The sequence below is a fragment of the Mustela erminea genome, chromosome 12 (genome assembly GCF_009829155.1).
Source record: "Mustela erminea isolate mMusErm1 chromosome 12, mMusErm1.Pri, whole genome shotgun sequence".
Classification (NCBI taxonomy): Eukaryota; Metazoa; Chordata; class Mammalia; order Carnivora; family Mustelidae; genus Mustela; species Mustela erminea.
In genome coordinates, this window is record NC_045625.1 from 15,287,629 (window position 1) to 15,301,139 (window position 13,511).

Genomic DNA, 13,511 nt, shown 5'->3' on the forward strand with positions numbered 1-13,511 from the left:
AATGGCAATCTATATTTAGCTTTTTGAGGAGTAACAAAACTCCTTTTCAAAGTGGCTGCACTAAAAAATAATGATAATAATAATTAAAAAACAAAATGGTGGCACTATTTATATTCCCCCAGAAATGTAAAAGAGATCCAATTCTCCACATTTGCATCAGTACTGTTATTATTTTTGTCATTCCAGGAGGTGTAAAGTAGTATCTCATTGTACTCTGAACCTGCATTTCCCTAATGAATGATGCTGAGGATCTTTCCATGTGTTTATCAGTCATTGGTGTATCTTCATTGGAGAAATGTCTATTCAAGTTCTTTGCCTGTTTTTGAATTGAATTGATTAATTTATTGTTGTTGCGTTACAAGAGTTCTTTATATAGATATTCTGGATACTGGACCCTTAAGAGATCTTCAAAAACTTTTTCCTATTCTGTGAGCTCTTAATTATCTTGTTTGTACCACTGATGTATAAAAGTTTTTCTTTCTGGTGAAATGGCACCATATATGGGACACCAATTTAGAGCATACACAGCCTTCTGGAGAAACTTGCCCCAGTTCTACAAGGTATTACTACCCAACTGGCATTGTAATTAAGTCTTCAAAAGGCCATTCCATGCTTCTATCAGGATAGTGGGAAACATGGTAAGAACAGTGAATTCCATGAGCACGGGCACATTGCCACAGTTCATTTTTTTTTTTAATTAATTTTTTTTTTATTTTTTATAAACATATATTTTTATCCCCAGGGGTACAGGTCTGTGAATCACCAGGTTTACACACTTCACAGCACTCACCAAAGCACATACCCTCCCCAATGTCCATAATCCCACCCCCTTCTCCCAAACCCCCTCCCCCCAGCAACCCTCAGTTTGTTTTGTGAGATTAAGAGTCACTTATGGTTTGTCTCCCTCCCAATCCCATCTTGTTTCATTTACAGTTCATTTTCCGTGAACTGAGTTTCTTTATTAAAAGCAATGCTCTGTAGAAAACCATGGCAGCAGCTAAGATAGTGTATAGTCCACAGATAATAGGTAGGCAGAAGCACTGCCTGCTGGGAAGGCAAATCTCCATCCAAACTAAGTATCTCTTCCATTAAGGACCGAACACTGACCCTTCCATGATGGAAGGGCTCTAGTGTATTAAACCTGTCGCCAGGTAGTTGGCTGATCACCCTAGGGAAAGATGCCGTACTGGGAACTCGGTTTTGGTCTCTGCTGCTATCAGATTGGACTCTCAACAGTTGCCCTAGCAAAGAAGGCCTTGATAAATGGAAGTCCATGTTTATGAGTTCAAGCATACCTCCATTCCTGTCACCATGGCACTTTGTTCATGAGCCAGTTGGGTGAGGATGACAAAAGAGGCCATGAAAAGAGGCTGGCTGGTATCCATAGAATGGGTCATTCTAACTGGTTATCAAAATTCTCCTCTGCTAAGGTCACCCTTTGGTAAACGTTTAACATAAAGCAAAAATATCTTCATAATTTTTTTTCTAGAGAGGTCTATCCATATAACTCTTCCCCAAATTTCCTTGTCACCAATTCTCCAATCAAATTTCTGACCATCCAGCCAAACCACTGACAACCACCCATGAACTGGCATGTAATCACATATTTGGCTGTTTCTCCTTTCAAGCAAATTAAATACCAGGTTGTTCTGTTCAAATATGACCACTGATGGGATTTCTTTTCGCCACTGTCCTTCAGGGATGTCCTCGAGAGAGGCTACAGAGTATAGCTGTCTACTTTCAGATAACACCTGCATATTGTGCATGAATCTCTGTAAATCAGGTCTGAGCCTTCTCTTCCTCTACATACTGATTGTAGACAACACGAGGTCATAGGTGTAGGCTGGGAGAAAATAGTGTGACTGAGTAGAGGGACTATCAACATTTGGGCCACTTCTTTGTGTACCTCACTTTTGCCTTCAGGGACTGCTTGGGCCCAATCAAGTATTTTACACTTTCATTCAATGATTGAGTGCTGCTGTACACACCAAGCTTATGGTTTGATGGGTCAAATAACACCCATCAAGTGATGGGAAGCTCAGGTAGCAGAACTTTGGCCCACAATTAAACACTTAGTCTCCAGTAAGGCCCAGTATTCAGGCCAAGAGCTGTTTTTCAAAAGGAGAGTATATTTGATCCTTGAACCCAGACTTGAAGGTACAAGTCCACTTATATACAGATTTCTTTTTATAAAAAACAGTATAGTTGTTATAGATGTATTTTCCTTATAATTTTCTTTTTTTAAGATTTTATTTATTTATTTGACAGAGTTCACAAGTAGGCAGAGAGGCAGGCAGAGAGAGAGAGAAGAGGAAGCAGGCTCCCTGCCAAACAGAGAGCCCTATGCGGGGCTCGATCCCAGGACCTGGGATCATGACCCGAGCCGAAGGCAGAGGCTTTAACCCACTGAGCCACCCAAGCACCCCCCTTATAATTTTCTTAATAATGCTTTATTTTCTCTAGCTTACTGTATTACAGGAATACAGTATAGAGTACATATAACATACAAAACATGTGTTAATCAACTATATTATCAGTAAGGCCTCCAGTCAACAGTACTGGCTATAATTTTATAGGCTATGTGTCAGGAAGCAAACTGTTTCTTCTGGTAATTTAGAGATATGGAGAAGAAAGCATTTGCCAGATTAATAACTATACACCAGGTCCTAACGAATGTGACAATTTGTTCATACCATGAAACCACATCTGCAGCCCCTGCAATTAGAGTCACCACCTGGTTAATTTTACAATAATCCACTGCAATTTTCCAAAATCCATCTGTCTTATGCACAGGCCAAATAGACAAGTTGAATGGGAATGTGGTGGGAATTACCACCTCCACATTATTCAGGTCATTGACGGTAGCAAAAGGAGGTAGCCACCTTTTGATCCAAGTGATTCTAGGTCTATTCACAATAGTATTATTTATATATAATGGAAAACAATCTCAATGCCCCCAAAGTAGGAAAATTATGTTACATCTATAGAATGGAATACTATAAAATCATTAAATTCATGCTTTCAAAGAACAATTACCATTGTGGAAGAGGCTGATAATGTCAAATGAGAAAAACAGTTGAGGTCAACCTACATATAAAAGCATACACACATATATAAACATAGTATATTTAAATATACATAAAATATCTATGCACAATTTTTTAATTTTTATTTTATTTTTATTTTTTTAGTGCATAGAAAAAGAGTTTTTTTCTCCCAGTGTGGTTTGCTACCCATATATCTCAGAACCACCCAGACGGAGGGTTTGCTAAAAATGCAGATCCTTGGTTTCCACCCCTGACCAACTGAATTAGAGGTTTTGGAATCACAGCCCAAGTATTTTTGCCTACCTACACACCCTTGTCCACCCACGTACTACCTTGTCCGCCTACGTACTACCTTGACTGATACTGACTCACACCTTCATTTGAACACCACTGAGCAAGAAGTAGTTGCTCTCAGGGTGGTGGAATGATGAGTAATCATCTTCTTTCTGGAATCCTTAAAAAAGATTATTTACCAAGCATATGCTGCTTTTTATAGACTAAAGCTCATTAGAAGTATATTAATGAAGCGTGAGTATTAGAAAAATAGAGCAGATCTGGGGTCCACTTGGGCAAGTCTAAACACCTTGAGAATTGGAAATCTAGAGTAAGCAGGTACTTCTAGATTCCTGACAACTGAAGAGCCAGTTTATGATAAGGAAAACACTAAGCACAGATATGGAATTCATTATCTCAATAAATTGTACAGGTAATGATTCTAGGTCTAAAAACAGGTTCAAGTCCAGGAATTATTTAAAGGGCTATGACTCTGATTTTATGATTCAGATTATACTTTTGTTCACTTGACCTAGAACTCTTCTGTTTAAACATATCAGGTAAGAATTTAGCTGGTTTTCTATCCATTTCACATCTAGGAATACCATGATCAATGAGCCAAAATTATAGGTCTGAACAAGTCAGACTGTTCTGATTACTGCCTTGACTCTGTTGTCCACCAAAGTAACCAAATCCACCTTATTTTTGGTGGTTGAGTTGATACTACCTACCCTCGGCAATGCTCCAAGTACACCCATTGCATTTAGATTTCCCAAATCAGTGATCATATCTCCCACTGTAAGATCTCACAAATTTACTTATCAGGCTGAAAGGCATGTCTTCTGTACCCTCCCAAGGTGGGTGAGTAGGTCTTAAATGACAAATCTGCTCTAACACTCCCATCTCTCCAAGTCTTTTGTTCCCTTCCTCTGCATTAAACCAAGGCAGATCCAACATTATTAGTTCACTCACTGTGGGATCTTTTTTATCCATGTTTCAGGAAACTGACAAACTGTGAGAACCTTTTCTAAGTTCTCAAAATGCAATATTATATGCTTAGTAAACCTATATCAAGAACCAACTTTATATACCTTCCACCATTATCCCACACCATCAGTATCCATCCCCAGGTTTCTGTCTAAATAAATTAGAAAACTGAGGTAGTTCTTTTGGAGTGTAGAAAACTTCTTCATGGGTCAAACCTTATATCTCACTTTTAGGGGTCTGATGGAACTTGAGTGTAGTTATAGGTCTAGAAGCCAAGAAAAATGGTTGGATGCGTCCTGAGGAGAATTATCATTTTCTTATATAGTAACTGCTTCAAGGGAGATCTTCACAGTTTTCTTAAGTAATGTAGGGTTAATCCCCTCAGAGATGGAAAGTCCCTTTCCACTGAGAGTGGAGAGGATGATGCTTCCACTGACAAAGAAGACTCATCAAAATTTAGGAGATCAATGTTTCCAGTTCATCATAGTCTTTTCCCACATGTCTCCATTCTAACTTTCAAGAGTCCATCCTTCCGAGTCAATGCCCTCACTTTAATAGGAGACAACCTCTGCAACAGCATCTGTTTAATACAGCTAGTTTAAAGATGAGATTCTGTTTGAACATCAGCAGTCTCAGGAGATAAGTGTCTCCTTTAGGGCACACATAGCAGCCTTCAGGTAATTTATGTAACACTTGAATAGTGAATTTGACTCTCTGGGCTCAGCTCTTCATATCTTTATTTTGTCCAGCAATAATATTAGGAGTAACTAACCAATCTCATCATATTTGTTAGTTTAAAAATTGTTTTTGTTTGTTTTTGTTTGTTTTTTGTTTGTTTTTGAAAATATTGTATGCATAGTCATCCAAGTCCTTGCTTCTTTTAAGTGGTTGATAAGGAGTATCCAGTGGTGACATTTTGAATATCCCTATTGCCAAATCACATAATGGACATTATGCTCTTTACTACTGGAAATAGAGTCATTAACATCTTTAAATCAATCACATTACAGTGGCAATCTAGAAACCTGAGAACCAATTCAGAAAACTTAAAATCCTGTTCCTCCCTCCATACCAAAATCAGGGTATTGCAGAGAAAAAGAATTGATAACAATTGGTTCATGTAATTATAGAGGCTATGTACAAAGAGCTTCAGTTAGCAAGCTGGAGACTGAGGACACTTGATAGTGTAATTCTAGTCCAAATCCAAAGACCTGAGGACCAGAAGAGTCAATGGTGTTCCTGTCTGAAGGAAGGCAGGCTCAACACTCAGGAAGAGCTCATGTTTCAGTTGGTGTCCAAAGGCAAGAAGAAAATAATGTCTGAGTTAGAAGGCAATCAGACAGGAGGAATTCCCTCTTATCTGGTGGAGAGTCAGGCTCCCCCCCCCCCCATCCAGGCCTTCCACTGATTAGATGAGCCGACTCACATTAGGAAGGCAATCTACTTTACTCATTGTACTTATTTAAATGTCAATGGCACCCAGTAACACCCTCATGAAACCACATGGAATAATATTTGACCAAACTTCTGAGTACCACATGGCCCAAATTGACATATACAATTATCACAGTTTATAGGTTTATTCTTATGTCAGTACCATACTGTTTTGATTATTATAACTGAAATATGCTTGAAATTGGAACATATGAGTCCTTCAATTTTGTTCTTCTTTTTGGATTATTGTGGCTCTTAAGGCCCTCATTTTCATTTTTGCAGAAATAGTTATTCGGAATTTAAAATGAATTGCATTAAATCTTTAGATCACTTTGGATAGTTTTGACATATTTAACAATATTAAGGCTTCCTAAACATGAACACAGATATATATACTTTCATTTATGTCTTTAATTTCCTTCAGCAGTGTTTTGTAGTTTTTAGTATAGACATCTTTCACCATTTTGGTAAATTTATTTTTAGGCACTTTATTCTTTTTCATGTTATTGTAAATGGAATTTGTTAAATAATTTCTTTTTTGTATTGTTCATTCCTAAACACAATTGATTCATGCATGTTAATTTTTTACCCTAAAATTCTGTTAAATTTGTTTATTAGTTCTAATAATTTTCTTGTGAGTTATCCGGGATTTTCCGAACACAGAATCATGTCTTCTGTAAATAGAGATAGTTTTCCTTCTTTCTTTCCACCATTTTATTTCTTTTTCTTGCTTAACTGCTTTGTATAGAACCTCTAGTACAATATTATGTAGCAGTGGTAAAGTGGATATCCTTGCCTTATTCCTGATCTTAGGGGAAATATTTTCAATCTTTCACCATTGATAATAGTGTTAGATGTGAACTTATAAAAAATGTCCTTTACCGTGTTGAGGAAAGTGTCCTTATATTCTTAGTTTTCAGATTATTTATTTTTTATTATTTTTTTAGTATTCCAAAATTCATTGTTTATGCACCACACCCAGTGCTCCATGCAATACGTGCCCTCCATAATACCCACCACCCAGGCTCACCCAACCCCCCACCTCCTTCCCCTCCAAAACCCTCAGTTTGTTTCTCAGAGTCCACAGTCTCCCATGGTTTGTCTCCCCCTCTGATTTCCCCCAACTCACTTCTCTTCTCCATCTCCCCATGTCCCCTGTAATTATTCCTTATGCTCCATAAGTAAATGAAACCATATGATAATTGACTCTCTCTGCTTGACTTATTTCACTCAGCATTATCTCTTCCAGTCCCAACAATATTATACAAAAGTTGGGTATTCATTCTTTTTGATGGAGGCATAATACTCCATTGTCTATACAGACCATATCTTCTTTATCCATTCATCTGTTGAAGGGCATCTTGGATCTTTCCAGTTTGGCGACTGTGGCCATTGCTGCTATGAACACTGGGTACAGATGGCCCTTTTTTTAACTACATCTGTATCTTTGAAGTAAATATCCAGCAGTGCAATTGCAGGTGGGGGTAGTTCTATTTTTAATTTCTTAAGGGATTGCCACACTGTTTTCCAAAGTGGCAGCACCAACTTGCATTCCCACCACCAGTGTAGGAGGGCTCCCCTTTCTCCACATCTTCTCCAACACTCGTTGTTTACTGTCTTGTTAATTTTGGCCATTCTAACTGATGTAAGGTGGTATCTCAATGTGGTTTTGATTTTAATCTCCCTGATAGCTAATTTTTATGAACATTTTTTCATGTGTCTGTTAGCCATTTGTATGTCTTCTTTGGAGAAGTGTCTGTTCATGTCTTCTGCCCATTTTTTTTACATGATTATCTGTTTTGTGCATGTTGAGTTTGAGGAGTTCTTTACAGATCTTGGATATCAGCCCTTTGTCTGTACTGTCATTTGTGAATATCTTCTCCCATTCTGTGGGTTGGGATATTTCGGGGGGAATATCTTCTCCCATTCCTTTGTTTTGTTGACTGTTTCCTTTGTGTGCAGAAGCTCTTGATATTGATGAAGTCCCAAAAGTTCATTTTCACTTTTGTTTCCTTTCCCTTTGGAGACGTATCTTGAAAGAAGTTACTGTGGCCCATGTCAAAGAGATTACTGCTCATGTTCTCCTCTGGGATTTTGATAGATTTCTGCCTCATATTGAGATTGTTTACTCATTTCAAGTTTATCTTTGTGTATGGTGTAAGAGAATGGTTGAGTTTCACTCTTCTACACAGAGCTGTCCAATTTTCCCAGCACCATTTACTGAAGAGACTGTCTTTTCTTCCACTGGACATTTTTTCCTACTTTGTTGAAGATTATTTGACCATCGAGTTGAGGGTCCATATCTGGGCTCTCTACTCTGTTCCACTGGTCTATGTGTCTGTTTTTGTGCCAGTACCATGCTGTCTTGGTGATCAATTTTGCAGTAAAGTTTGAAATCAGGCAACGTGATTCCCCCAGTTTTGTTTTTCTTTTTCAACATTTCCTTAGCAATTGGGGGTATTTATAGCATGAAAAAAATGTTTGATTTTGTCAAATATCTTTTATCCACTAATTGAGATGATCATATATTTTTCTTATTTCTCTTTATGTGATGCTATTATGTCAATTTATTTTCTTACATTAAATCATTTTTGCATTCCTACAATAAATCTAAGTTGGTTATGGTAGATAATTCTTTAGATATGCTGTTGGAAATAGTTTGGTAGTATTTTGTTGAGAATTTTTCATCTATATTAGTAAAAGATATTGATTTGTACTTTCCATTTCTTGTTATATCTTTATCTAGCTTTGGTACCAGAGCAATGTTGGTCTTATAATGAGTTAGGAAGTGTTCTCTCTCTCTCTCTCTTTTCTTTTTTCTTTTGGAAAGATTTGGTATTAACTATTATTTTTGTTATAATTTGCCACTGAAGCTATCTGGTCATGGACTTTCCTTTGTTATGAGGTTTCAAATACTGATTCAATCCCTTTAGTTATTATAAGTCTGTTAATCTTTTCTATTTTGGCTACAGTCAGGTTTGATCATTTGCATATGTCTAGAGATTTGTTCATTTCATCTAGGGTATCTGATTGAAGCCTTTATCTTTACTATTATTATTTTAAAATTATTTTTATTATTTTTAATTATTATTTTTAAAAATATTTTAAATATTATTTTTAAAGAGAAAATTATTTACAATAATAATTATTATTCTTTAAAGCTCCATGATAGGCATGGAGCCTACTTTTCAAGCCACCGAGGAGCTTGAACTCATGACCCTGAGATCAAGACCTGAGCTGAGATCAAGAATCAGATGTTTAACCAACTGAGCCACCCAGACACCCCACCTTTATTATTTTTGAAGATAAGTATTTATAGGTTTATATTTTGCTTTGAGCACTACCTTTGTTGAACCCTATAAGTTGATATCTCTTTATCTCTTTATTGACATTTTTATTTTTTAAGCAGTTTTCCTGATTTCTTTTGTCTACATTTCCCTTCAGATCTTTGAGCATACTTATTACAGCAGTTTCTTTGTCTAGTAAACCCCATGTCTTCAGTTTTCTTAGCAATGGTTTCAGTCAATTTATTTTGTTCTTTTTTAATGAGCTATACATTTCTGCTTCTTTTTAATGCTTTGTATTTTGGGGGATTTTTTGAAAACCTAACATTTGAATATTATAAAATGGTAACTCTGGAAATCAGATACATTTTCCCTGAGTTTCCTCCCTTCCTCCTTTCTTTCTACTCCTCCCTCCTTCCTTTCTTATTTTCACTGTGAAAGGCTATAGCAATCCATTATTTAGTGACTCTCCCAAAATATTAAAAAAAAAAAAAAGACTGTATTCATTTTCATTTGTAGTCACTGAAGTCTCTGTTCTTTCAGGTCGCGTTCAGCTCATAATTTGACAGAGATTTCCTTGAAAGCCAGAAGTTTAAACTAAAAAACAAAACCCAAAAAACCCACAATAAACGAATAAGCAAAAACCAAACAAGATCAAATACCTCTCCCAGTCTATGCTGATTAAGCATTCTAACACTTAGCCAGTGGCTCCCATTTAGCCTAGGAATCAGTCCAAGGTGACATCTTTGGGTCTGCTCAGGTCTTTGAGTACACATTTCCCTCAATATGCATGCGGCTTCCTAAATTCCTCCATATAGATAGGTGTTATTGAATATCCTAATTTCCCAACAAATCTCCTTCAGCTTTTCTTTCTGGGCCTTACACAGTCTGTCATATGTATCTACCATAATATTTTGCCCCAGACACCTGTGGATTTTTAGGTCATCTTGCAGCATTCCTGAGTTCCAAGTTAGGCAAAGTAAGGATGAACATCTTAGTGTTAGTCATTCTGTTGCCTCCAGATATTTCATTTTAACCCAGCTCCTATTTCTATTAATGGTCTTATCTTTTTGAATGTTGTGCACATATGTTTCACAAATGTTTAACAGAACATGGGTTGGAGAATATGGTAAGTTTGTCATTAAACGGAAGGCAATATTGAGTTTGTTGATTGGTCATATAATGATTTTGTATCCTTAGCTCATTACTTATAATACAAGAAGATTCTAGCAGTCAGTATTTACAAAGAGTATCTTTGAGAAATTATTTCCTCTCTTAATATGACCAACTAATGTTGAAAACAATGCATACCTTTATCCCATATTGGAAACTTGCAATACATGAGCATATTATAAATTGAGAATCCATATAGTAGATAAATAATTAGAGGTAGCATTTTATAAATGCATTTGCTTATCAAATTTCACCACTTCCTTCACATATCTCAAGGAATATTTATTTAGAACTTCTTGGAATAAAACATGACTAATTCAGTAATGATGTAATCTCAAAATTCTTATACAGAGGTTCAGAAGAAAAAGTTAAGATGAGGGTCTTCTAGAATAGGCCAGCTTCTACTCAGCAAAAAGAAATGTTCAGTAATTCACATACATTACTTTCCCACTGCTTGCGTAGGTCTTTTTCAAAGTGGGTTTTATGGGTTGACCACAAAAGAAGTTTAATTACAACTACTGAGCACCAATACTTGTATCTGGTGCTTTCATACTCTAAGTAGCAAGACTAACCGAACTAAGCTCCTAATAAAGTATGCTGGGAATGAAGGTGGGCTGGTGATAAACTGGGCTTATCATATGCATTCTCCTCATGCAGCCTGTGATGCAACAGCATAAGAGCCATTCTTTACATTCTCCACCCTCATCTGGTGGCTTACTCTGTGATCTCATCCTTGTCACCCATGGGATGAATTATCCAGACTAACTAATTTCACAGCTAGTGAATTACAGACATACCTTACGAATCTCCATCTCATTAGGGAAGGTTAATTTAAGTAGACAATCAACAAAAAGAGAGGAGAAAAAATTTGTCTTGAATAGAAGATTCTCTACATATAGAGCACACAATGAATTTACAACCTCAACATCTGTGATTACCAGAGCAAACAGTTATAGTAGTAGTAGTAGAAGAAGAAAAAGAACAACAAAAGGAAATTGACTCATTGCAGTTTCCTCTGATGAATGGTGAATTTCCAATTAGCATTTTAATTACTCAAACCACTCTCAGCTGTCTTCAAGATAACAATAAAACAAAACAGCAAGTTTTCATACGGGTTCTGAGAAGGGAATATGGCCCCTGACTATAAAGCAGTCACTCAAGCTTGGTTTATCTCCCTCCATAAAGTCTACCTGACCAAGTGTTCAGTGAAAGTTATCACTATTATATTAACTTGCTGGTAACACTATTTTGCATACATGTTCCAGGAGACAGTATCTTCCCTCTTACTTGCCATGAGCCATTGGGCAAGAATTGATAAACATTTAAGTCTCTTACTTCACATGAGTTAGTCATGTGAAATAATAAAAATATTGGGTTAGGCTGTATTGAATGTTTTCTGATTAACTTCCATGGAGGTTTCCAGGACATCTCTAGCTTTTTTCCTCTATTTCAGGATATTGATTTTTCAATAAATAAGAATATTCAAATGTCTTTTATCTTACATTACTTGCATGTCAAGAACTTTTTTTTAAAAAAAGATATTTTATTTCTTCTCTGAAGGTTTTCTGAAACAAAGTCCATGCATATTCATAGAACTAACTCCAGTTCTGAATAACTGGATCCCATCCATTTGGTTCACGTCTAGGAAACATCCAGTGTTAGACTACATTGGGAAAAGGAAGGTGTCCAAATCACTGGACTGCAAAACATCACTATATTCTGTGCCGGTCATACCACAAATGAAGAATTGTGTTCAATTCATTAACTCAACTGAGTTATCAGGGGGAGGGAATACAGGCTAGTGAAGGTTTATAAATTCTGACTCATGAGGAAGAAGGAGTTAGGAATGTTTAGCTTGGACAAGAGAAAAGGAATGAGAAAGGAAAAAGCAGAGATGATGGCTGGGTTTAATAATACAGACATATATTTTAGCATGGGAAAGATACAGAGAGGGAGAAGTTGGCTTAATTCCCATACTATTAGAACTATCATCTTTGGACGACAATATGCAGAAAAATCTGCGTGATTTTTAGCCAGGAAAGTCATATAGAGTATTTCTACACTGGACAGAATGTTGGAGTAGAGTGTCTGACATTTTTTTCCTCTCTAAAATATTGTGATTTCTAATTATGGTGCAATTAAAAATGATGATGCAAATCTATATTTATTGACATGGAAAGATGCCCATGACATATTGCTGAGTGAAACATAAAACAGGTTTTAGAACAGTATGTTCGATATTATTCCATTTATATAAAATCCTGTGCCTATTTCTGTATATATCCATAGAGAAATGTTTAGTGAAATGCTCACCCAAACATTAACTAGTTATATCTGGATGGTGGATTTCAGATGAGGTTACTTTCTTTCTCTTTATATTTAAGTGGTTTGACCATTAATAATAACCATATATTATATTTTCAAATCAATAAAATTATTTTAAAAATTAAAAACATATATTAGATCATTCAACTTCTTGACAACATTTTGAGATTAGAACAAGCTACCAGTGACAGAAATTGATTCGGAATCAGAGTAATCTGATTGCCCAACCTTTTACCCACTGTGTGATTTTTATTTTTATTTCTTTATTTATTTTAAAGATTTTATTTATTTATTTGACAGAGAGAGCGAATGAACACAACCAGGGTGGGTGGCAGGCAGAGGGAGAAGAAGAAACAGGCTCCCCACTGAGCAGGGAGCCTGATGTGGGACTCAATCGCAGGACTCCGGGACCATGACCGGAGCTGAAGATAGGCACTTAACTGACTGAGGCACCCAGGCACCCTGACATTTAGAAGATAATTTTACCTCTCTGAGTTTCAGCCTGTTCCTATGTAAAATGAAGATTAAACACTACCACATGGGCTTATTATGAGGACTGATTAAGGTAAGATATAAAATGACCTCCTGGGACACCCAGGTGGCTCCATTGGTTGGGCCACTGCCTTTGGCTCAGGTCGTGATCCTGGAGTCCCATGATTGAGTCCCACACCCATGCTCATCAGAGAGTCTGCTTCTCCCTATGATCCTCCCTACTCTCATGCTCTTTCTCTCTCATTCTTTCTCAAATAAATACATAAAATCTTTTAAAAAGCAAATAAAATGACCTTCTTTAGTCTGAGTGTAAACAAGTACTTACTTAACAAATGTGAAGTGCCTGATAATTAATAAATGCTCAATTGCTTCATAAATGTTAGCTACCATTGTCATTATCAATGATATCATTTTCTAATTCATTTCATTCAAAACAATTTACTAATAAGCATCTGAGAAGGTTTGGTGTTTGCACTGATGAAAAAATATGTTTTGG